The following is a 26,695-nucleotide window of genomic DNA, read 5'->3' as shown; positions in this document are numbered from 1 at the left end:
TATGTACAGAGTATATAACTATTATAATACTGCTCCTATGTACAAGAATATAACTAGTAAAATACTGCTCCTATGTACAAGAATATAACTATTATAATACTGCTCCTATGTACAAGAATATAACTACTATAATACTGCTCCTATGTACAAGAATATAACTATTATAATACTGCTCCTATGTACAAGAATATAACTATTATAATACTGCTCATATGTACAAGAATATAACTACTATAATACTGCTCATATGTACAGAGTATATAACTATTATAATACTGCTCCTATGTACAAGAATATAACTATTATAATACTATGTAAAAGTATATAACTACTATAATACTGCTCCTATGTACAAGAATATAACTACTATAATACTGCTCCTATGTACAAGAATATAACTACTATAATATTGCCTCCTATGTACAAGAATATAACTACTATAATACTGCTCCTATGTACAAGAATATAACTATTATAATACTGCTCATATGTACAAGAATATAACTACTATAATACTGCTCATATGTACAAGTATATAACTACTATAATACTGCTCTTATGTACAAGAATATAACTACTATAATACTGCTCCTATGTACAAGAATATAACTACTATAATACTGCTCCTATGTACAAGAATATAACTACTATAATACTGCGTCCTATGTACAAGAATATAACTACTATAATGCTGCTCCTATGTACAAGAATATAACTACTATAATACTGCGTCCTATGTACAAGAATATAACTACTATAATACTGCGTCCTATGTACAATTATTCAACTAATATAATACAAGATTATAACTACTATAATACTTTGTCCTATGTATAAGAATATAACTACTATAATACTGCCTCCTATGTACAGAGTAACAGAACTTCTAGTTTTGCTGTGTGGACATAATGATTATATTGCAAGGGTATTCTTAAATGCTAAATAGTTTTATCCCCTTTAATTCTGTCCTCTTTTATATTACATTTAATACTCTTTGATATAAAGTTTTCCTTTTAACCCTGGGGTGTTGGCCATGGTATAACGTGGTAGACAGCCATGTGTTATAGCATGACTGATGGAGTCTGACCCCATATTCTCACCCCATATTGCATGTTGAATATTTAGGCTAGTGATGTATTTACATTTTTTTATTCAGTATGTGATTTATCTGTGTTATTGTATATTTAATTACACTTAGTAAATATATTTGTTCACTTTGAATACGTTTACGCAGGCTTTCTCAAATCTTTTGAATTCATCTTACGTTAAACTTCTGTCACGGCTGAGGATGGGGGAAATCCTCAGCCGTGCGGTGATAGAAAATGTCCAGTCGCTACTCGCCAGGAACACAGAATCAGGGAGCAGGTCACCTCCTGTTGCGTCCCTAATGCTGACCCTGTCTCCTACCTACATGGGCCGACCTTGATGGTAGGAGGACCCATGCACAGGAACCTCGGATCCCTGACTTACCCTCCGACCGGTCCCTGGGCTAAGGAGCAGGGTAAGACAACGCACTCCTCCTAGGCACGGAGGAGCAGGAGTCTCACTGGCCAAGCAGCATGAAGAAGGGGGGTACATAAACATGACTATGGATAAGACAGGTGAACCAAACAGTTCCAACCAAACCTGTCTCAGCCTTGCTGACTGGAACAAGTGCCTAGGAAAGGCTGTCCACACAGACAAAAGTAAACAGCACACACATGAAGACACACAGGGACCAGGACATCCATAGCTGCACAAAAACCAAAGACACAAGACATCAACAACACATCACGGTATTAGAACTTATGACCAGAAGGGTGGCCCTTACAAGAAGATGGAAAATCACAGGAGGCTGCTACAGCAAAGCATGACTGAAGCAACCTCCTGAGCCATGCCAAAGTGAGAGGCTTTATAGGCCTAAGAGGCCACACCCAACGGTCAGACACACCCAGTGACATCACACACACTGGGAAGGGAGTTAACCCTTCCAGCACCACAGGAAAGGGAAAACACCAACTAAAAGGAACAGTGTCCAACACAACAAACACACTGTGGTTGTTGCCGTAGGCAACGACATGGGTGGCAACCGTGTCCTGGGAGTCAGCCCCAAGGCCGGGACACTGCCACCACGTGTACACAACGACAAACGTTGCCACGGGCAACCACAGTGCAGGAAAGGTGTCCGTGCACACCACACACTACACAGAGTGCACACAGACAAACGACAGTGCATACATACACGCACACAAACTCCAAAGGGACCGCACACATACCTGTTGTCCGCTGCAACCGCACTTGAAGCAAACAACATCAAGCCTCAAGCTGCGGTTGAAACAACAACCCAAACCGCGGGCAACTGTATGCGGCTCCCAAGGAGTAACAGCCAAAACCGTGGCCGTGACACTCCCACCCCTCAAAGCCCCCCCCCACCAAAAAAAAAAAAACACGTGAGGGACTCACACAAGGGGATGGGAGAAGGGGACGTCCACTCTCAGACACGGTTCCCAAAAAGTCGCTGTCAGCTGCATCCTCTCCCAGCACAACTCAGCCAGTCCGACGAGGCCTGCAGCCTGCACTAGCGACACAGGGGGGAGAACCACAGAGAGATGAACGAGGGGACTCTCCACACACGTCCCCACTCCAGTCGCTGCCAACAGACACTCCTAACCAGCACGCAGCCGGACCACTTACGGAGTGCTGCCAGCAAACGACCAGAGATGGGAACATGGAGAGGGACGAGGGATCACCAACACGGACACGGAAGGTAAGGTGGCGGGGAATAAGCCACCAACCGTGCCGTTAACGGTGATCCCCCCGGAACGCTCTCCCTCCGGAGAACGCGCATGCAGACCACAAGAGGATGGCACTGCATGCTGCACCCTCTTTCGAAGGTGTGCACCCGCACACCAAACAAACACACCGGTGCCATAAAATCAGGGGGAAGCCAAACGAGGCAACGGTGAAGGGATGGCGAGGAAACGCCACTCACCGCGCCGTCAGAGGCGAAACCCCCAGAACGCTCTCCCTCCGAAGAGCGCGCATGTACCCCTTCCGCAGACGGCGGTACATGCTTCACCCTCTTTCGAGGGAGACTCCAAACAAGGAGCAAATCCGGTCATACTGTCACGGCTGAGGATGGGGGAAATCCTCAGCCGTGCGATGACGTAGGATGTCCAGTCGCTACTCGCCAGGAACACAGAATCAGGGAGCAGGTCACCTCCTGGTGCATCCCTAACGCTGACCCTGTCTCCTACCTGCATGGGCCGACCTTGATGGTAGGAGGACCCATGCGCAGGAACCTCGGAACCCTGACTTACCCTCCGACCGGTCCCTGGGCTAAGGAGCAGGGTAAGACAACCCATTCCTCCTAGGCACGGAGGAGCAGGAGTCTCACTGGCCATGCAGCATGAAGAAGGGGGTACATAAACAGGACTGTAACGGATCCCCTTCCGTTAATGGATGCTTCCTAGCTTGCGCCGAGGACCACAAGCACCGCACTGGACACCACAACCACCGCAGACTCCACAACCGCCGTAGCTTAACTGGAGCCGCACCGTCTTCCTTCCACCCTGAATGAACCTCCAGCATTCAGGACCGTGTGGGAAAGATCTCTACTCCAGGGAATATGCAGAGCATAGCAATCCCCAGCATGATGCAGCAATTCCCTCCAATAACGAGACAAGGCTGCGTTTTGAAGGGTTACAAAAACATGAACTGAACTGAACTAACTCTTTATTGAGGGCTACCCGCCCGTATTTATGCAGGTCCCCACAATGCATCATGGTTTCCTCCTCTCTGCCCTGGAGACACCAGAAGAGCAATTCAATTATCTCTCAGGACAAAGGGAAATCACGAATACACATGTGGGAACAATAGGGCCGGAATTACCACCCAAATACACAAAATCCTCCCTTCTGTCTGGGATATAATTATGGATTAACATAACTATCACAGACAGTAAAAATACAGTTTTTAAACATACACTGTAACTTTAAAACCATACATTCCATCTCCATAAAAATTACATATTTAAACTCAGCATACATCAAACATAAACACTTCCAAAAATCACACAAATCCCTCCAGCGGATCAAAAGTTAAGTGGAAGTCCTTTATGACCGACCACGAACACAATTTCCTGCCCAAAACAGTTCCATAGATTTGGGCTGTGCGGTCGGTCAATTTCATGCAGAAAAACGACTAAGTCCCATCTTCGGAGGCTGCTACAGCAAAGCATGACTGAAGCAACCTCCTGAGCCATGCCAACGTGAGAGGCTTTATAGGCCTAAGAGGCCACACCCAACGGTCAGACACACCCAGTGACATCACACACACTGGGAAGGGAGTTAACCCTTCCAGCACCACAGGAAAGGGAAAACACCAACTAAAAGGAACAGTGTCCAACACAACAAACACACTGTGGTTGTTGCCGCAGGCAACGACATGGGTGGCAACCGTGTCCTGGGAGTCAGCCCCAAGGCCGGGACACTGCCACCACATGCACACAATGACAAACGTTGCCACGGGCAACCACAGTGCAGGAAAGGTGTCCGTGCACACCACACACTACACAGAGTGCACACAGACAAACGACAGTGCATACATACACGCACACAAACTCCAAAGGGACCGCACACATACCTGTTGTAGGGGTTACAGTGGTCATCAGTCTTAGGTACGCGGGCATGCCTCGTTCCACCATTTGGATCCGGGCATGTGCTTAGCAGCATAGGGAGAGCTTTGAGGGTCTGACAGGGGTCACCCTTTATCCTCCCTAGTTTGGGTCCGGTCAGTAGCTCTATTTACTGTGTATGCTCTTGTTGCTCACATACAGCCATGACATTATAATCCGCCAAAACCGTCCTTTTTGACATGGATCCGCTTTCTGGCCTGGTTGACCGCATGCAGGGTCTTTCTTTGGAGGTAGCGGATCTCCGTCAATCTATGACTCAGCTTCATGCATTGGGCTATGTTCCGGCCCATGGAGTCTGTTGCGAGCCAAAGGTCTCACTTCCGGAAACGTTCTCCGGGGGCAGTGAGAATTTTGTTCGCTTCAGAGAGGCATGCAAACTCCATTTTTGCTTGTGTCCCCATTCCTCTGGTAATGAGGAGCAGAGGGTGAGGATTGTCATCCCCCTGCTCAGGGGTAATGCTCAGACTTGGGCTTTTTCGCTGCCATCAGGGGATCCTTCCCTTCGATCCGTGGAAAGATTTTTTGTGGCCCTGGGGCAGATATATGATGACCCGGATCGTGTTGCTCTGGTCGAATCTAACATACGTTTTTTATGCCAGAACAAACTGTCTGCGGAGCTTTATTGTTCTGAATTTCGGAGATGGGCAGCTGATTCAGGTTGGAATGATGCTGCACTCCGGAGTCAGTTCTGTCATGGTCTCTCAGAGAGATTGAAAGATGCGTTTGCTTTCCATGAGAGACCAACGTCCTTAGAGTCTGCCATGTCATTGGCGGTACGCCTTGACAGGCGTCTAAGAGAAAGAAACGAGACCTCTCTGTCCAGCCATTGTCAGTCTAGGGGCAGTGGTGCGGACTCATTCAGTGTGCAGGGGCCTCATCCTGTCTCGGTCCCCTCTGAGGAGGAGCCCATGCAGCTAGGTCGACTTGCCCCTGATAAAAGAGGATTTAGTCCTCAGAGTATGGTGTGTTTTTGTTGTGGGGGCATAGGTCATTTGGCAAATGTTTGTCCGTCTAGGAGATTCTTGAACTGTACTAAGAGCGATAATAAGAGAAAAACCTCAAAAGGTAAATCATCAAACTCTGCTTCATCTGCTACTTTGGGCAAAGTTGATGTAGGAATTGATGCTTTTCCTCTGACCTGCAGTTCCCGTTTTCTCCTGTCTGCCAGGGTGGCGCTAGAGAGCAAAGTCCTTTCTTGTGAGATTTTTGTCGATAGTGGAGCGGCCGTCAATCTTATTGACACTCAATTTGTAGCCATGCATGGTTTTCAGGTTTGCACATTAGAAAAGGATATACCTGTTTCTGCTATTGACTCTGCTCCACTCTCACAGAGATCTCTGAAGGGCATTGTTCACAATATCCGGTTAGCTGTAGGTGACACTCATGTGGAGGATATATCTTGTTTTGTCCTTAACGGATTGCCTTCTCCTCTAGTTTTGGGGTTACCCTGGCTCACTAGACATAACCCCACTATTGATTGGCAAGGAAGGCAAATAAATGAGTGGAGTGACTTTTGTAGAGAGAATTGTCTCTCAGCGACTTTTGCAGAGGTGTCTACTAAAACTGTGCCATCGTTTCTCTCTGATTTCTCGGACGTGTTTTCCAAGAGCGGTGTTCAGGAGCTACCTCCTCACCGGGAGTTTGACTGTCCCATTAACCTCATTCCCGACGCCAAGCTGCCAAAAGCACGCCTCTACAATCTCTCACAACCGGAAAGAATCGCAATGCGAACCTATATCTCCGAGAGTCTCGATAAGGGGCATATTCGTCCCTCAAAATCACCTGTTGCCGCAGTTTTTTTTTTTGTTAAAAAAAAAGATGGCTCTCTGAGACCTTGCCTAGATTTTAGGGAGCTGAACCGTATCACGATTCGCGATCCCTATCCCCTTCCTCTGATCCCGGACCTCTTCAACCAAATTGTTGGGGCCAAGGTTTTTTCCAAATTGGATTTGAGAGGCGCGTACAACCTGGTCAGGGTCAGAGAGGGGGATGAATGGAAAACTGCCTTTAATTCCCCTAACGGGCATTTAGAGAATCTCGTTATGCCTTTCGGCCTGATGAATGCTCCGGCCGTCTTTCAGCATTTTGTTAACAGTACTTTCTACCATTTAATGGGGAAATTTGTATTGGTGTTTCTTGATGATATTTAGATTTTTTCCCCTGATGTTCAGACCCATCAGGATCATCTTTTTCAGGTTCTGCGGATTCTGCGGGAAAATAAATTGTACGCCAAGCTGGAGAAATGTCTTTTTATGGTATCGGAGATTCAATTTCTGGGTTTTCTCCTCTCTGCTTCTGGTTTTCGCATGGATCCGGAGAAGGTCCGTGCTGTACTTGAGTGGGAGCTTCCTGAGAATCAGAAGGCATTGATGCGCTTTCTGGGTTTTGCGAACTATTACAGAAAGTTAATTTTGAATTATTCCTCTGTTGTCAAACCCCTCACTGACATGACAAAAAAGGGGGCGGATTTTTCCTCTTGGTCGGAGGAGGCGCTTGCAGCTTTTTCTAAGATTAAAGAGAGTTTTGCGTCTGCTCCCGTCTTGGTGCATCCCAATGTTTCCTTACCTTTTATTGTTGAGGTGGATGCTTCCGAGGTGGGTGTGGGTGCGGTTTTGTCCCAGGGCTCTTCTCCTGCCAAATGGCGACCCTGTGCCTTTTTCTCTAAAAAACTCTCCCCGGCAGAGAAAAACTATGATGTGGGAGATAGGGAGTTGTTGGCCATCAAGTTGGCTTTCGAGGAATGGCGCCATTGGTTGGAGGGGGCCAGGCACCCTATCACCGTTTTTACCGACCATAAGAATCTGGCATACATGGAGTCGGCCAGGCGTGTGAATCCGAGACAGGCCAGATGGTCTCTGTTCTTCTCCAGATTCAATTTTGTCGTTACATTCCGCCCTGGGATCAAAAATGTGAAGGCTGATGCTCTCTCTCGCTGTTTTCCGGGAGGAGGAAACTCCGAGGACCCGGGTCCCATTTTGGCGGAGGGGGTAGTTGTTTCTGCTCTATATTCTGATTTGGAGGCCGAGGTCCAGGCTGCCCAGACTGAGGCACCTGCCTGTTGCCCTTCTGGGAAGTTGTGCCTCCTGAGCTACGTCACAAACTCTTCAAGGAGCATCATGATACTGTTCTTGCTGGTCACCCCGGGAGTAGAGCCACAGTAGATCTCATTGCTCTGAGATTTTGGTGGCCGGCTCTTCGTAAGTCGGTGGAGGGTTTTGTGGCTGCTTGTGAGACGTGCGCTCGCGCTAAGGTCCCTCGTTCACGGCCTTCAGGTTCCCTTCTCCCGTTACCCATACCTTCCCGTCCTTGGACACACCTGTCCATGGACTTTATCACGGATCTTCCTCGTTCCTCAGGGAAGTCAGTGATCCTGGTGGTGGTGGACCGTTTTAGCAAGATGGCTCATTTCGTACCTTTCCCTGGTTTACCCAATGCTAAAACGTTGGCGCAAGCTTTTGTCGACCATATTGTTAAATTGCATGGCATTCCCTCTGATATTGTTTCCGATAGAGGCACGCAGTTTGTGTCCAGATTCTGGAAGGCTTTCTGTTCTCGCCTGGGGGTTCGGCTGTCCTTCTCTTCTGCTTTTCACCCGCAGTCGAATGGTCAGACTGAGCGCCACAATCAGAATCTGGAGACATATTTGACCTGTTTTGTGGCAGAGAACCAGGAGGATTGGTGTTCATTTCTCCCTCTTGCTGAGTTTGCTCTGAACAACCGTCGTCAGGAATCGTCTGATAAGTCACCATTCTTTGGTGCATATGGGTTCCATCCGCAGTTTGGGACATTCTCGGGAGGGGCTCCTTCTGGTTTACCTGAGGAGGAGAGATTTTCCTCGTCTTTGTCTACCATTTGGCAAAAGATTCAGAGTAATCTTAGAAAGATGAGTGAGAAGTATAAGCGTGTGGCTGATAAGAGACGTGTGCCTGGTCCGGACCTGAATGTGGGTGATCTGGTGTGGTTGTCTACAAGAAATATTAAACTGAAGGTTCCCTCCTGGAAATTGGGTCCCAAGTTTATTGGGCCTTATAAAATCTTGTCAGTCATCAATCCTGTTGCCTTCCGTCTTGATCTTCCACGGGTTTGGAAGATACATAATGTTTTTCACAGATCTCTCTTAAAACCATATGTCCAGCCGACGGTACCCTCCTCTTTGCCTCCTCCTCCGATTTTGGTTGATGGCAATCTGGAGTTTGAGGTTTCCAGAATTGTGGACTCTCGCATTGTCACCAGTTCTCTTCAGTACCTCGTTCATTGGAAGGGTTATGGTCCTGAGGAGAGGATGTGGGTTCCGGTGTCGGACATTAAAGCCACTCGCCTCATCAGGGCATTTCATAGGGCTCATCCTGAGAAGGTGGGTCCTGGGTGTCCGGAGTCCACCCGTAGAGGGGGGGTACTGTCACTACCAGAGCTTTGAGATGTTCTCACAGCTCTGTTTCTCCACCCCTGTGATGATGTCACTACTATAGCTTGGAGGAGTTCTCACTGCTCTGTTTCTCCGCCCCTGTGATGAGGTCTTTACTTTCTGTTTCCTTCCTCCCAGCTGTTCCTCCTGTGTTTGATTTCTCTGCCTTTAAATCACCCCTCCTCCTTTGTAGGGAGCGGATTATATTTCTCATTTGAGTTGTATCTCTTGCTTGAGTATCTTCACTTGTGTGCTATCATTTCACTGGACCTGTGTTCTGCTGAAGCAAGTACTTCGGATATTGCCAGCTGTCTTTGGATCTGTCTTCTCTGCTGCTGCAGCTTCTTCAGCTAAGTGTTCAGACATTGTAGTGTTTCTGTTTGTTTTCTGACTGGATCCGAGGCGACCCCGGGGCCGTCCATATACTGAGCAGGGCACCGGTGGCCGTGCCCCTTCCACTATTGTAGGGGTTACAGTGGTCATCAGTCTTAGGTACGCGGGCATGCCTCGTTCCACCATTTGGATCCAGGCATGTGCTTAGCTGCATAGGGAGAGCTTTGAGGGTCTGACAGGAGTCACCCTTTATCCTCCCTAGTTTGGGTCCAGTAAGTAGCTCTATTTGCTCACATACAGCCGTGACAATGCGGCTCCCAAGGAGTCACAGCCAAAACCATGGCCGTGACACTCCCACCCCTCAAAGCCCCCCCCCACCAAAAAAAAAAACACGTGAGGGACTCACACAAGGGGATGGGAGAAGGGGACGTCCACTCTCAGACACGGTTCCCAAAAAGTCGCTGTCAGCTGCATCCTCTCCCAGCACAACTCAGCCAGTCCGATGAGGCCTGCAGCCCGCACCAGTGACACAGGGGGGAGAACCACAGAGAGATGAACGAGGGTCCTCTCCACACACGTCCCCACTCCAGTCGCTGCCAGCAGACACTCCTAACCAGCATGCAGCCGGACCACTTACGGAGTGCTGCCAGCAAACGACCAGAGATGGGAACATGGAGAGGAACGAGGGATCACCAACACGGACACGAAAGGTAAGGTGGCGGGGAATAAGCCACCAACCGTGCCGTTAACGGTGATCCCCCGGAACGCTCTTCCTCCGGAGAACGCGCATGCAGACCACAAGAGGATGGCACTGCATGCTGCACCCTCTTTCGATGGTGTGCACCCGCACACCAAACAAACACATCAGTGCCATAAAATCAGGGGGACGCCAAACGAGGCAACGGTGAAGGGATGGCGAGGAAACGCCACTCACCGCGCCGTCAGAGGCGAAACCCCCAGAACGCTCTCCCTCCGAAGAGCGTGCATGTACCCCTTCCGCAGACGGCGGTACATGCTTCACCCTCTGTCGAGGGAGACTCCAAGCAAGGAGCAAATCCGGTCATACTGTCACGGCTGAGGATGGGGGAAATCCTCAGCCGTGCGATGACATAGGATGTCCAGTCGCTACTCGCCAGGAACACAGAATCAGGGAGCAGGTCACCTCCTGTTGCGTCCCTAACGCTGACCCTGTCTCCTACCTGCATGGGCCGACCTTGATGGTAGGAGGACCCATGCGCAGGAACCTCGGAACCCTGACTTACCCTCCGACCGGTCCCTGGGCTAAGGAGCAGGGTAAGACAACCCACTCCTCCTAGGCACGGAGGAGCAGGAGTCTCACTGGCCAAGCAGCATGAAGAAGGGGGTACATAAACAGGACTATGGATAAGACAGGTGAACCAAACAGTTCCACACAAACCTGTCTCAGCCTTGCTGACTGGAACCCGTGCTAAGGAGAGGCTGTCCACACAGACAAAGGTAAACAGCACACACATGAAAACACACAGGGACCAGGACATCCATAGCTGCACAAAAACCAAAGACACAAGACATCAACAACACATCACGGTATTAGAACTTATGACCGGAAGGGTGGCCCTTACAAGAAGATGGAAAATCACAGGAGGCTGCTACAGCAAAGCATGACTGAAGCAACCTCCTGAGCCATGCCAAAGTGAGAGGCTTTATAGGCCTAAGAGGCCACACCCAACGGTCAGACACACCCAGTGACATCACACAGACTGGGAAGGGAGTTAACCCTTCCAGCACCACAGGAAAGGGAAAACACCAACTAAAAGGAACAGTGTCCAACACAACAAACACACTGTGGTTGTTGCCGCAGGCAACGACATGGGTGGCAACCGTGTCCTGGGAGTCAGCCCCAAGGCCGGGACACTGCCACCACATGTAGACAACGACAAACGTTGCCACGGTCAACCACAGTGCAGGAAAGGTGTCCGTGCACACCACACACTACACAGAGTGCACACAGACAAACGACAGTGCATACATACACGCACACAAACTCCAAAGGGACCGCACACATACCTGTTGTCCGCGGCAACCGCACTTGAGGCAAACAACATCAAGCCTCAAGCTGCGGTTGAAACAACAACCCAAACCGCGGGCAACTGTATGCGGCTCCCAAGGAGTCACGGCCAAAACCGTGGCCGTGACAACTTGGAGTCAGAAGTGGGATTTGAGCAAATAAATACTCTTATCGCTGATAGGGTGTTACATAGAGAGAGGGTAGTTTGGACCTGCCACTTCCCCTTTAATTCTGTCCCGGGCATTCGTGGGAATTAAAAATTTGTGGACGGATTTTTAGGGTTGCACGTGTTGTGCAAATCTGCTACGAGCTGTGAGTGGGGCTGTAGTAGTCTTGGTAGAATTTAGCAACGTTCTTTTGAAAGTTGTAAAACTGAACAGATTCAAATGAAAATCTGTAAGATTCTGTGAAGCGATAGCTTGCAGATTGTGAACATCACAGCTCCTGTGATGTTGAGGGGGGTCCTGATGAGTTTGAAACAGTGTTGTGTCAAGATGGTAATTTATGGCACCAGAAAGAGAAAAGTGCCCAAGTGTCTACAATGATCAGAACGGCACTTATTTTTAATATTCAGAAATGTTGTTACCCTAATGCTATAGCATTAGAGATTAGATGTGTTAGTAAGAGCAGTAAAGGATAGTTAGTGTGATATATCAGGGACTGTGTCAGTTAATAATGAATAAAGTATTGTACCTTGTAGAAGGCTTGCATAGTAAAATATCAATTTTCGCAGATGACACTAAGCTGTGTAAAGTAATTAACACTGAAGAGGACAATATACTGCTACAGATGGATCTGGATAGATTGGAGGCTTTGGGCAGATAAGTGGCAGATGAGGTTTAACACTGACAAATGGAAAGTTATGCACATGGGAAGGAATAATGCAAGTCACCCGTACATACTAAATGGTAAAACACTCGGTAACACTGACATGGAAAAGGATCTAGGAATTTTAATGAACAGCAAACTAAGCTGCAAAAAACAGTGTCAGGCAGCTGCTGTCAAGGCCAATAAGATAATGGGTTGCATCAAAAGGGGCATAGATGCCCGTGATGAGAACATATTCCTACCACTTTACACATCACTAGTCAGACCACACATGGAGGACTGTGTACAGTTCTGGGCTCCTGTGAACAAGGCAGACATAGCAGAGCTGGAGAAGGTCCAGAGGAGGGCAACTAAAGTAATAACTGGAATGGGGCAACTACAGTACCATGAAAGATTATTAACATTAGGGTTATTCACTTTAGAAAAAAGACGACTGAGGGGAGATCTAATTACTATGTATAAATATATCAGGGGTCAGTACAGAGATCACTCCCATCATCTATTTATCTCCAGGACTGTGACTGTGACGAGGGGACATCCTCTGCGTCTGGAGGAAAGAAGGTTTGTACACAAACATAGAAGAGGATTCTTTACGGTAAGAGCAGTGAGACTATGGAGCTCTCTGCCTGAGGAGGTGGTGATGGTGAGTACAATAAAGGAATTCAAGAGGGGCCTGGATGTGTTTCTGGAGTGTAATAATATTACAGGCTATAGCTACTAGAGAGGGGTCGTTGATCCAGGGAGTTATTCTGATTGCCTGATTGGAGTCGGGAAGGAATTTTTTATTCCCCTAAAGTGAGGAAAATTGGCTTTTTTTGCCTTCCTCTGGATCAGCTTGCAGGATAACAGGCCGAACTGGATGGACAAATGTATTTTTTCGGCCTTATGTACTATGTTACTATGTTACCTAGTGTGTGCCAATAGATCTGTGGCTAGCACTAAGAATATGAAGATAAAAGTGTTAAGATTGTGTGGTGTATGTCTGAAGTTGAATAAGGTTAGAGAAGAAATGTGTCCTTGAAGAATTCCCGAATCCCTACCTTCAAACAAGGGTTGGTGTGTCTGGGCTGTTAAGGGATATAGACTCACACAGATAGTGGTATTTTATGGCCCCATTGCCCTTGTAGTAAAAAGGGAGGGGGTAGGGGTATGAGGAGTAAGACAAATAAAGTCTAAGGTACCATAAGGAGCCTTAAATGGAATAATCTCAGATTATCCCCTACTATGTAGGGTTGGTAAATTTATTGGAGGACCTTACGGGAGTTTTACAATATTATTTGATTGTTAAGATTGTACTGTCATTGAAATCCTGTTAATACGTTCAGATGAGAATACACTTGAATCTAAATACTCTGTATTAAGGTACAGGATTAGAGAGATACTCTATGTTTGTTTTTAGCAGACTAACCTTTGAGGTACCTTTTTGGGTCTCTACTCCACCAAAATTTGCCCTCTCTTGGGGGTTACAGAATTTTTTGAATGAAAATCATCCTGTAAATCTTTGTATTGGATAACCTGCTTTTCCATTGTTATATTGTTAAAACTTTTTTCTTTTGAAAAAAATTCAATAAAACTTAAATTTACAACAAATAGAGTCTAAGATTTTTTAAATGTAGGATGTGTTTAGTAAGTGATGCAATGGCTTTTTACAAGACATCGAAAAGTGAAGATTATTTAATAACTTTTCTTCTTTCCCAAGCAGCTAATTGTAATGTAGGAACCCAGCCTTAACCCCTTAGGGACCCATGACGTATCGGTACGGCATGGTCCCCGAGTCCTTAAGGACCCATGACGTACCGGTACGTCATGTGTTGTTCTGATCACCGCCGCCCGGCGGGCGGTGATCGGAACAAGGTGCCTTCTCAAATCATCGAGCAGGCACCTCGGCTAAATGCGCGGGGGGGGGGGTCCCGTGACAATTCAGACCTGCGGTTTGCGGCTTTTACCTGGTGCGACGGCGGTGGTGCCATCGGGTCCCCATGGGGCTGTGGGGGGGGCCCGATGGCATGGAAGGCAGCGCAATGCCTTCCTTAGGCATCTGCACTGCTTTCCGGTGAAGAGCCTGTGAGATCCAGCCCCCTGGATCTCACAGGCCGGAAGCTGTATGAGTAAGGCCTCATGCACACGACCGTTGTGTGCACCCGTGGCCGTTGTTCCGTTTTCCGTGATTTTCTGCGGACCCATTGACTTTCAATGGGTCCGTTGAAAACTCGGAAAATGCACCGTTTGTCATCCGCGGCCGTGATCCGTGTATCCTGTCCGTCAAAAAAATATGACCTGTCCTATTTTTTTGACGGACAACGGTTCACGGACCCATTCAAGTCAATGGGTCCGTGAAAAAACACGGATGCACACAAGATTGGCATCCGTGTCCGTGATCCGTGTTCGTAGGCTACTTTCATACAGACGGATCCGAAGATCCATCTGCAAAAAAGCTTTTTCAGAGCTGAGTTTTCACTTTGTGAAAACTCAAATCCGACAGTATATTCTAACACAGAGGCGTTCCCATAGAGATGGGGACGCTTCTAGTTAGAATATACTACGAACTGTGTACATGACTGCCCCCTGCTGCCTGGCAGCACCCGATCTCTTACAGGGGGCTGTGATCCGCACAATTAACCCCTCAGGTGCTGCACCTGAAGGGGTTAATTGTGCGTATCATAGCACCCTGTAAGAGATCAGGGGCTGCCAGGCAGCAGGGGGCAGACCCCCCTCACTCCCCAATTTTAATTTCATTGGTGGCCAGTGCGGCCCCCCTCCGGCCCCCCTCCCTCTATTGTATTAATATCATTGGTGGCCAGTGCGGCCCTCCCCGGCCCCCCCTCCCTCCCTTTATTGTGTTATCATTGGTAGCCAGTGTGTGGGCCCCCCGGCCCCCCCTCCCTCTATTGTTTTAATATCATTGGTGGCCAGTGTGCGCCCTCCCCTCTCGCCCCCCCCCCAATCATTGGTGGCAGCGGAGAGTTCCGATCGGAGTCCCAGTTTAATCGCTGGGGCTCCGATCGGTAACCATGGCAACCAGGACGCTACTGCAGTCCTGGTTGCCATGGTTACTTAGCAATATTAGAAGCATCATACTTATCTGCTGCGCTGTCTGTGACCGGCCGGGAGCTCCTCCTACTGGTAAGTGACAGATCATTAAGCAATGCGCCGCACAGACCTGTCACTTACCAGTAGGAGGAGCTCCCGGCCGGTCACAGACAGCGCAGCAGGTAAGTATGATGCTTCTAATATTGCTAAGTAACCATGGCAACCAGGACTGCAGTAGCGTCCTGGTTGCCATGGTTACCGATCGGAGCCCCAGCGATTAAACTGGGACTCCGATCGGAACTCTCCGCTGCCACCAATGATCGAGGGGGGGTGGAGGGGAGGCCTCACACTGGCCACCAATGATATTAATACAATAGAGGGGGAGCCGGGGGGGGGGCGCACACTGGCCACCAATGATAATACAATAGAGGGAGGGGGGGCCGGGGGGCCGCACACTGGCCACCAAGGATATTCAAACGAGGGAGGGAGGTCTGCCCCCTGCTTCCTGGCAGCCCCTGATCTCTTACAGGGGGCTATGATACGCACAATTAACCCCTTCAGGTGCGGCACCTGAGGGGTTAATTGTGCTGATCACAGCCCCCTGTAAGAGATCGGGTGCTGCCAGGCAGCAGGGGGCAGTCATGTACACAGTTCGTAGTATATTCTAACTTGAAGCGTCCCCATCACTATGGGAACGCCTCTGTGTTAGAATATACTGTCGGATATGAATTTCACGATCTAACTCAAATCTGATGGTATATTCTAACATAGAGGCGTTCCCATGGTGATGGGGACGCTTCAAGTTAAAATATACCATCGGATTGGAGAAAACTCTGATCCTATGGTATATTAACTCCTGACTTAACATTGAAAGTCAATGGGGGACGGATACGTTTGCATTTGCACCATATTGTGTCAACGTCAAACGGATCCGTCCCCATTGACTTGCATTGTAAGTCAGGACGGATCCGTTTGGCTCCGCACGGCCAGGCGAACACTAAAACGACTTTTTTTTCATGTCCGTGGATCCTCCAAAAATCAAGGAAGACCCACAAACGAAAAACGGTCACGGATCACGGACCAACGGAACCCTGTTTTGCGGACCGTGAAAAAATACTGTTGTGTGCATGAGGCCTAATACACACAGTATTACTCATACAGCCAATGCATTCCAATACAGAAGTATTGGAATGCATTGTAAAGGATTAGACCCCCAAAAGTTCAAGTCCCAAAGTGGGACAAAAAATAAAGTGAAAAAAAAGTTTTCCCCCAAAAAAAATTAAAGTTTCAAGTAGAAATAAACAAAAATGTCATTTTCCCCAAATAAAGTTAAACAAATTGGTCAAAAATAGTGTGGGAAAAAAGTATACATATTAGGTATCGCCGCGTCGTATCGACTGGCTCTATAAACATATCACATGACCTAACCCCTCAGATGAACACCATAAAAAATAAAAACTGTGCTAAATAAACAATTTTTTTGTCACCTTACATCACAAAAAGTACAACAGCAAGCTATCAAAAAGGCGTTTGCCCACCAAAATAGTACCAATCTAACCGACACCTCATTCCGCAAAAAATAAGCCCCTACCTGTGACAATCACCCAAAAAATAAAAAAACTATGGCTCAGAATATGGAGACACTAAAACATAATTTTTTTGGTTTTAAAAAAGTTGTTATTGTGTAAAACTTACATAAATAAAAAAAAATTGGTATCACCGCGTTCGTATTGACCGGCACTATAAAAACATCACACGAGCTAACCCCTCAGATGAACACCGTAAAAAAAAAAAAAAAAAAAAAAACTGTGCTAAATAAAACATTTTTTGTCACCTTACATCACAAAAAGTGTAATAGCAAGCGATCAAAAAGTCACACACACCCCAAAATAGTGTTAATAAAACCGTCATCTCATCCCGGAAAAATCATACCCTACCCAGGGTATTCGCCCAAAAACTAAAAAAATTATGGCTCTCAGACTATAGAAACACTAAAACATGATTTTTTTTGCTTCAAAAATGAAATCATTGTGTAAAAGTTATCGACCGGCTCTATAAAAATATCACATGATCTAACCTGTCAGATGAATGTTGTAAATAACAAAAAATAAAAACGGTGCCAAAACAGCTATTTCTTGTTATCTTGCCTCACAAAAAGTGTAATATAGAGCAACCAAAAATCATATGTACCCTAAACTAGTACCAACAATACTGCCACCCTATCCCGTAGTTTCGAAAATGGGGCCATCAGGGGGGCTTCAAATGGGACATGGTGTCAAAAAAAACAGTCCAGCAAAATCTGCCTTCCAAAAACCGTATGGCATTCCTTTCCTTCTGTGCCCTGCCGTGTGCCCGTACAGTAGTTTACAACCACATATGGGGTGTTTCTGTAAACTACAGAATCAGGGCCATAAATATTGAGTTTTGTTTGGCTGTTAACACTTGCTTTGTAAAAGTAAAAAAAATATTAAAATGGAAAATCTGCCCAAAAAAGTGAAATTTTGAAATTGTATCTCTATTTTCTATTAATTCTTGTGGAATTTGTAAAATCAGTTTTGAATACCTTGAGGGGTGTAGTTTATAGAATGGGGTCATTTTTGGGTGGTTTCTATTATGTAAGCCTCGCAAAGTGACTTCAGACCTGAACTGGTCCCTAAAAATTGGGTTTTTGAAAATTTCAGAAAAATTTCAAGATTTGCTTCTAAACTTCTAAGCCTTGTAACATCCCCAAAAAATAAAATATCATTCCCAAAATGATCCAAACATAAAGTAGACATATGGGGAATGTAAAGTAATAACTATTTTTGGAGCTATTACTATGTATTATAGAAGTAGAGAAATTGAAACTTGGAAATTTGCAATTTTTTACCAATTTATGGTAAATTTGGTATTTTTTTTATAAATAAAAATGAATTTATTTTACTTCATTTTACCAGTGTCATGAAGTACAATATGTGATGAAAAAACAGTCTCAGAATGGCCTGGATAAGTCAAGGCATTTTAAAGTTATCACCACATAAAGTGACACTGGTCAGATTTGCAAAAAATGGCCAAGTCCAGAAGGTGAAATGGGGCCGAGTCCTTAAGGGGTTAAAGGAAAATTATTTTATGTGCACCACCAATTGAGTCATATAAAATGATTCAGTTTTAATAATAAATGTTTTATTACTATAACTTGTATTCTGTCTTGTTGATTTTGATTGATTACAGATTGAAGACCAGAAGGTGTTGGCAAGTAATGGCAGAAAAGCAATAGAGATTATTAGCCTTGAGTAGATATGGATAACATAGAAACATAGAAACATAGAAACATAGAATGTGTCGGCAGATAAGAACCATTTGGCCCATCTAGTCTGCCCAATATACTGAATACTATGGATAGCCCCCGGCCCTATCTTATATGAAGGATGGCCTTATGCCTATCCCATGCATGCTTAAACCCCTTCACTGTATTTGCAGCTACCACTTCTGCAGGAAGGCTATTCCATGCATCCACTACTCTCTCAGTAAAGTAATACTTCCTTATATTACTTTTAAACCTTTGCCCCTCTAATTTAAAACTGTGTCCTCTTGTGGTAGTTTTTCTTCTTTTAAATATGCTCTCTTCCTTTACCGAGTTGATTCCCTTTATGTATTTAAAAGTTTCTATCATATCCCCTCTGTCTCTTCTTTCTTCCAAGCTATACATATTAAGGTCCTTTAACCTTTCCTGGTAAGTTTTATCCTGCAATCCATGTACTAGTTTAGTAGCTCTTCTCTGAACTCTCTCTAGAGTATCTATATCCTTCTGGAGATATGGCCTCCAGTACTGCGCACAATACTCCAAGTGAGGTCTCACCAGTGTTCTGTACAGCGGCATAAGCACTTCACTCTTTCTACTGCTTATACCTCTCCCTATACATCCAAGCATTCTGCTGGCATTTCGTGCTGCTCTATTACATTGTCTTCCCACCTTTAAGTCTTCTGAAATAATTACTCCTAAATCCCTTTCCTCAGATACTGAGGTCAGGACTGTGTCAAATATTCTATATTCTGCCCTTGGGTTTTTACGCCCCAGGTGCATTATCTTGCACTTATCCACATTAAATTTCAGTTTCCAGAGTTCTGACCATTCTTCTAGTTTTCCTAAATCCTTTTCCATTTGGCGTTTCCCTCCAGGAACATCAACCCTGTTACATATCTTTGTGTCATCAGCAAAAAGACAAACCTTACCAGCGAGGCCTTTTGCAATATCACTTATGAAGATATTAAACAAAATCGGTCCCAGTACAGATCCCTGTGGAACCCCACTGGTAACATGACCTTGTTTTGAATGTTCTCCATTGACTACAACCCTCTGTTGTCTGTCACTCAGCCACTGCCTAATCCACTCAACAATATGGGAGTCCATGCTCAATGACTGCAGTTTATTGATAAGTCTTCTATGTGGGACAGTGTCAAAAGCCTTACTAAAATCTAGATATGCGATGTCTACTGCACCTCCACCGTCTATTATTTTATTCACCCAGTCAAAAAAATCTATAAGATTTGTTTGACATGATCTCCCTGAAGTAAACCCATGTTGTTTTTCATCTTGCAATCCATGGGATTTTAGATGTTCCACAATCCTATCCTTTAATAGGGTTTCCATTAATTTGCCTACTATTGATGTCAGACTCACTGGTCTATAGTTGCTCGATTCTTCCCTACTACCTTTCTTGTGAATGGGCACGACATTTGCCAATTTCCAATCTTCCGGGACGACTCCTGTTACTAATGATTGGTTAAATAAATCTGTTAACGGTTTTGCCAGCTCACCACTAAGCTCTTTTAATAATTTTGGGTGTATCTCATCAGGCCCCTGTGACTTATCTGTCTTCACCTTAGACAGCAAACTTAGAACATCTTCCTCTGTAAAGATACATGCATCAAACGATTTAATAGTCATTCTTTCTAGTGGAGGTCCTTCTCCTTTTTCTTTTGTAAAAACTGAACAGAAGTATTCATTAAGGCAGTCGGCTAGCCCTTTATTCTCTTCTACATACCTTCCGTCCTTTGTTTTTAATTTAGTTATTCCTTGTTTTAATTTCCTTTTTTCATTTATATATCTGAAGAATGTCTTATCCCCTTTTTTCATAGACTGAGCTAGTTTTTCTTCTGCCTGCGCTTTAGAAGTTCTTATAACTTGCTTGGCCTCTCTCTGCCTAATCTTGTAGATTTCCTTATCTTCATTGCTCTGGGTTTTTTTATAATTACAAAATGCTAGCTTTTTATTTTTAATGATTTGGGCCACTTCTGCTGAGTACCACATTGGTCTCCTCCTTTTTTTGCTTTTACTGACAAGTCTAATGCAATTTTCTGTTGCCTTCAATAATGCACCTTTTAAGTAGTCCCATTTCTCCTGGACTCCATGTAATCCGTTCCAGTCTGATAAGGACTCATTTATGACTAATTTCATTTTTGAAAAGTCTGTTTTTCTAAAATCTAAAACTTTTTTTTTTGTGTGGTGGGACTCTTTCACAGTTCTTATATTAAACCACACTGACTGGTGATCACTAGATCCCAAGGTTTCGCCTACAATGACATCATATACCGAATCCCCGTTTGTGAATACCAAATCCAAAATGGCCTCCCTCCGGGTTGGCTCCTCAACCACTTGTTGTAGAGATAACCCCAGTAGGGAATTTAGAATATCTGTACTCCTGGTAGAACTTGCTATTTTGGTTTTCCAGTTTATATCTGGAAGATTGAAATCTCCCATAATGATAACTTCCCCTTTCATTGTCATTTTAGCTATTTCTTCAACTAGTAGATCATTTAGTTCTTTAACTTGACCAGGTGGTCTATATATCACACCTACACGAGTTACTGCATGGTTAGCAAACTGCAACGTAACCCAAACTGACTCTATGTTGGCCTCACCAACTTGTATTAGGTTAGATTTAATGCTATCTTTCACATACAGGGCCACTCCTCCTCCTTTCTTGCCTTCTCTGTCTCTTCTGTATAAAGAGTACCCTGGTATGGTTATGTCCCAGTCATTTCTTTCATTAAACCATGTCTCCGTAACAGCCACTAAATCTACATTCTCAGATGCCATTATTGACCAAGTTCATTGATTTTTTTACCTAAACTGCGAGCATTTGTAGACAGGACTCTGAGCTTATCATTTCTTAACCTCTGTGCTTCTGACCTGTTCTGGCATTGTTTCGGGGGGCAATTGGACTCTTTTATTTTCACTCTTTTGCCCCCCCTTCCTAGTTTAAATACTCTTTCGCAAATTCTTGGAGTTGTTCACTAAGTACATTTGTTCCTTTGAGAGAAAGATGCAAACCATCTTTTTTGTACAGTTCCTTTCTATTCCAAGTAGATCTATCATGAGCAACAAAGCCAAATCCTTGCTCTTGACACCATTTACCAAGCCATATGTTGAACTCCTTTATGCGCCTCTGCCTATCATTCTGAACATTATGCACAGGCAGAACTTCAGAAAATGAAATGGTGGATGCAAAATCCTGTACGTCATTACCAAGTGTGATAAAAGATTTTTTCACCTCTGACACTTCATTGCAAGCCAGGTCATTTGTCCCTAGATGGACAAGAACATCCACGTCCCCTTCCTGCTTTGCTTGCTTAACAATATTAATAATACGTCTTCTATCTCTTCTAGCAGTAGCCCCAGGGAGACATCTCACAAAACCATTTTCTTTAAGCTCCACACTTCTTATGATTGAATCACCCAGCAACAGCTGCATCCTTTGAGACTTCACTTTATCTTTTTTGTTGCATACATTAGACATAGGAGTCGATGGTTTCTCACCCTCTGTGCTTGAGTCCATATCCATGTTGTCCTTACATTCTGAGAGTGCTGCAAATGAATTATGGAGAACCACCGACTGTGGGACATGTCTTCTATCCACCACTCTAAGACTTCCAGAACCTACATTAACCCATCTGCCATTTCTGGGGGTCCTCTGTGGCAGTGGCATTGCAGCAGTCCTAGCTGGAGTTTGTTTAACAGATAAATAATGCTGCAGCAAAAAATGAATGAATGAAAATTTTAATGTGTATGGTATGGAGTACGATATTTTTTTTTATAATGCGCATTGGGGATTTTTATTTTTCTTGGGATATTTTTGGTTTTTATAGGTGACAACATTTTTGATTCAGCTCTACGTTTTTGTTTTTTTATTGAATTCAATGAAACGTTCCCTATAGTCCCTTCATGTGTTCATGTCTGTATTTTCAGATTTGTTTGTTTCTATGTCTCTGTTATATGTCGACTGTAATATGTTAAATGTACTGATAACACCAGAGATCTGTCCTCATGAACAGTTGAGAATACACTTACTAGAAGAGGGAGGATTGAACTGTCTGACCGCAAGGGGTGGACTTAGATGACCTAGAAGGGGGGGAGGGAAGGTCAAGGTGGACGTCACAGACACAAAGACAGCCCTTGGGCCCATTCCCTAGTTACAAAACACCCGCATGAAAGATGAGAAGTCCTGCGTTCCTTGATGAAAAAAAAAAAGTCTATTCATTCCAACGTCAAGGAAAGTTGGGTATTTCTGCAAACCCAAAGGGTATTAAGTGCAGAATACACAATACAACACCTTAGTAAACAACAAAACAACATTGGGTACCTTAGAAGGTTCACGAATAAATGTGATTTTAATGGTGTTTTGTTTTATATAAGTGAGAGTGAAAAAGTTACCCATGAATTACTATTAGTTCTAAAATGATTTGTAAGTTTGTTTTGAAGTATTATTATTATTAATATATAGATAATTAGATTATCAAAGTTTATTTTGCTTTGGCAGAGGATTTCTATGGTATCATTGGAAAGTGTTATTTTAATACAACCTCAGCAGTGTTCAGGGGCTGCCCAAGTCAAAAACACCAGGTGTGGTAAGACATAGTTTTCGGTGACCTGACTGTCACCCAACAAGAAATACTTCAACTGCTGGTCTGCCATGCTGAACAAGGTCTTGCTGCTCGTACTATGGCTGTCTAGGGGTGGACCTCAAAGGTAATCGTCTGCCCAAGACTTCCTGACCAACCAGCAGGGCTGATGCAATGATCTTCAGACCAGTGAGGGGAGGAGGTCCTTGTGTCAAAGCTCCTCCCACAGACAAGGTAATGGACTAACACCCACTGATCAGAGGCTCCGAGACCTGCACTGTCATTACACCTACAAAACCCTTAACATAAATAAGGAGGGGTAATAGACTGAACTTTGTAACAACACAAAAATGGGCCATGCAGGTACACAGAACATCAAGAAATGGACAATTGACTTTGCCCCACAGACTTTGTTTGTTATCCAAGCTGATTAGAAGTGAAGAAGACCTCAGTGAGACACTTCTTGTTAGCGCAATACAGGTTTTTTTTATTTTTGGGTTTAGTTTTTTTTAGAGATCCAATGGTCCCAAACTGGTATTATGTCAAATGACTAGGCTATGTACTGTATATAGAATAGGAATGGAATGTATTGTAAGGGTATTTTTAAGTACTGATTAGTTCTATCCTCTTTAATTCTGTCCTCTTTTATATTATGTTTAATACTCTGTGTAATTAAGTTTTTCTTGTGATGTATTGGGTTAAAGATAGTACCCCTCCCCCATTGTGCTGATAAGAACACATTCCCGAGTGATCTCAGAAACATGTGTGATATACAGTGGAGGAGGGGCTGATGGTAATAACTGTGGTATGCACTAAAAATTAATTGAGACTCCATTGAAGCCTTCCTCCTTGGTAGGATGTATGTATAGGTTTGCTCTATTTCTTGTACACCCTGGGGTGTCGGTCATGTGTTATAACGTGAAAGACAGCCACGTGTTAAAGCATAACCAAAGGAGTCTCACTCCATAGTCTCATCCCCATATTGCATGTTACATATTTAGACTAGTGATATATTTCCTTTTTATTATTCAGTATGTGATTTATCTGTGTTATCTTATTTGTAATCACAATTAGTAAATATATTTATTCACTTAGCCTATGTAAGCTTATTCATTCTCAAATCTTTTGAATTCGCGTTACTTTACAACAGTGCTTCTCAAATAGTGGGGCGCGCCCCCCAGGGGGGGCGCCAGGCTCCGTAAAGGGGGGCTCGTTCAGGGCCGGCCTTAGGGGAGTGCGAATGTCTTCTGTATAATCCCGTGATGTCACGTGCCTGCGCCGCCTGCTTTATGAATGAAGCAGGCGGCGCAGACAAGTGACGTCACTGAGGGACGCGCCGGCCGCCCGGCCCGCGTGCCGGCATTATACAGAAGAAATTCGGATATACGGTACTATTAGGAGTGAGGGGGGCATGTTTAATAACTTTAAACGGCGGCGGCGGGCACACGGAATCTGTGGATGGCACAGTTAAGGGGTGGGGGTCTGTGGATGGCACTGTTATGGGCTGGGGGGGCACTGTGGATGGCACTGTTATGGGGTGGGGGGGTCTGTGGATGGCACATATATAACAGTGCCAGCCACAGATACCCCTGTAACAGTGCCAGCCACAGATCCCCCTCATAAGTGTCCGTCATCCACAGATCCCACCATAAGTGTCCGTCATCCACAGATCCCCCCATAAGTGTCCGTCATCCACAGATCCCCCCATAAGTGTGTGTCCGATCCACATTTCTTTCTTTTTTTATTCTCTTATACGTTAATAAGGATACAGTGTTATGCAGAGGTGTACTTATAACAATTTTATAGACAAATGATACTATTTACAGTCGCCCGGGGGGGCGCGAAATGTTTTCTTCTTCCTAGGGGGGGCATGACAGAAAATAATTGAGAAGCACTGCTTTACAATGACAAACTCCCCAAAATTACAAACCATTTTATCCGCATTTATTTCTACATTAAACACTGGGAGCTTACCATATTAAAGTGTTTTTACTTCTGTGTTAATTTTGGGGGGTTCTTCTGTTTTGGATTCTTATCTGTTGACCTGTGTAAAGTTGTTATATGGCGTATTTCTGCCTGTATTTCAAGAAAAACTCCCAGATGTGGTGAGATCTGTGTCATTCTCAGGTTCCCATATCCTGGCGCTAGAGATAAATTGAACACTTAGGGTAGGTTCACACTGACTTCTTATGTGAGGTTTTGAGGGACATTTCCATTCAGGTTTTTCATCCAAAGCCAGAAGTAGATCTGAAAGATTTCAGAAATATAAAGGAAGGACTGTTTCTTCTTCTCCGTGTTGGATCCACTGAAAATCCTGAAGGGAAATCTGCCTCAAAACTTGCTTCAAGAAACTCTGTTTGAACCTATCCTTACCATCCTGTCTCCTAACAGATTACAGCTTGTTACTGGAGGTCCTAGAAGGGCCGTGCTTGGAAGTTAAAAAAACATTTTAATTCAGTGTTTTGAGACATTTCACTTCACCAATAATAAAAACATAAAACATTATACTTTTCCAATCACATTTATATGTAATCCGCTACTGCAGCCGCCAAAGATCATTACAGCCAGGCTGTTGGCAATTTAAAATAGCTGATAACAGTGAACAATAGAATGCATTCAACTGTTCAGAAACTAGAACTTCAGGTTTAGTGTCCTCTTAATACAATTGATTGACATACAGAAACCATAGAATGCAAGATCTGAGAAAAAGCCAGCACCCGGCATAGGCTGCACATGCAAACCTGAGCACATTATTTTAATGTTATGGTTTTACTGTTCACAGCTCCGGAATAATAACCAAAATGCATTTCTTGCTTCAGTAAAAAAGGCATTTAGGTTTAATGGCTGTCTGCAGGAGTCCTTTCTTTGTGGGAATAAAATAAACAGGGCGAACGGTGCGATCAAGAGGATTGCTTTCAGATTGGAACCCGACAATCATTCAATATTCTAGCCCTGAGCGGGAGCATCAGCTGGGAAAATTGCTTTATTTTGATAGATTTCATGTACATTGTGAAAGCAGAAAAAAATGCAATCTCCCAAATGTTCACACTGCACTCTGCCTGCAATACTGCAAGACAAAGAGAGCTGTTAAACAAGGCAACTGGTATCTGAAGAAAGTATTGTACTGGTAATATGGAAAATAATAGATGGGTTTATACCTGCGGAGAAACGTCGTATGAATCATCCTCAGCTGATGACCAGTGACATAAGAAAATTGTATTTAATTGCAAATGTGATACTCCTTAGTGACCACCAATACGCCTTTTTACTGACATAAACAAAGGGGTTTAAGCCAAACAGCTGTCTTTAACCTCTTAAGGACCCTGGGATTTTTCATTTTTGTTTTTCGTTTTTCACTCCCCGCCTTTCCATAGTTCTAACTTTTTTATTTTTCCATTCACATAGCCTTATGAGGGCTTATTTTTTGCGGGATTAGTTGTACTTTCTAATGGCACCATTTACGGTTGCATACCATGTAGTAGGGAGCGGGGAAAAA

This window comes from Bufo bufo, chromosome 7 (genome assembly GCF_905171765.1).
Source record: "Bufo bufo chromosome 7, aBufBuf1.1, whole genome shotgun sequence".
NCBI lineage: Eukaryota > Metazoa > Chordata > Amphibia > Anura > Bufonidae > Bufo > Bufo bufo.
This window is presented reverse-complemented; position numbering follows the sequence as displayed.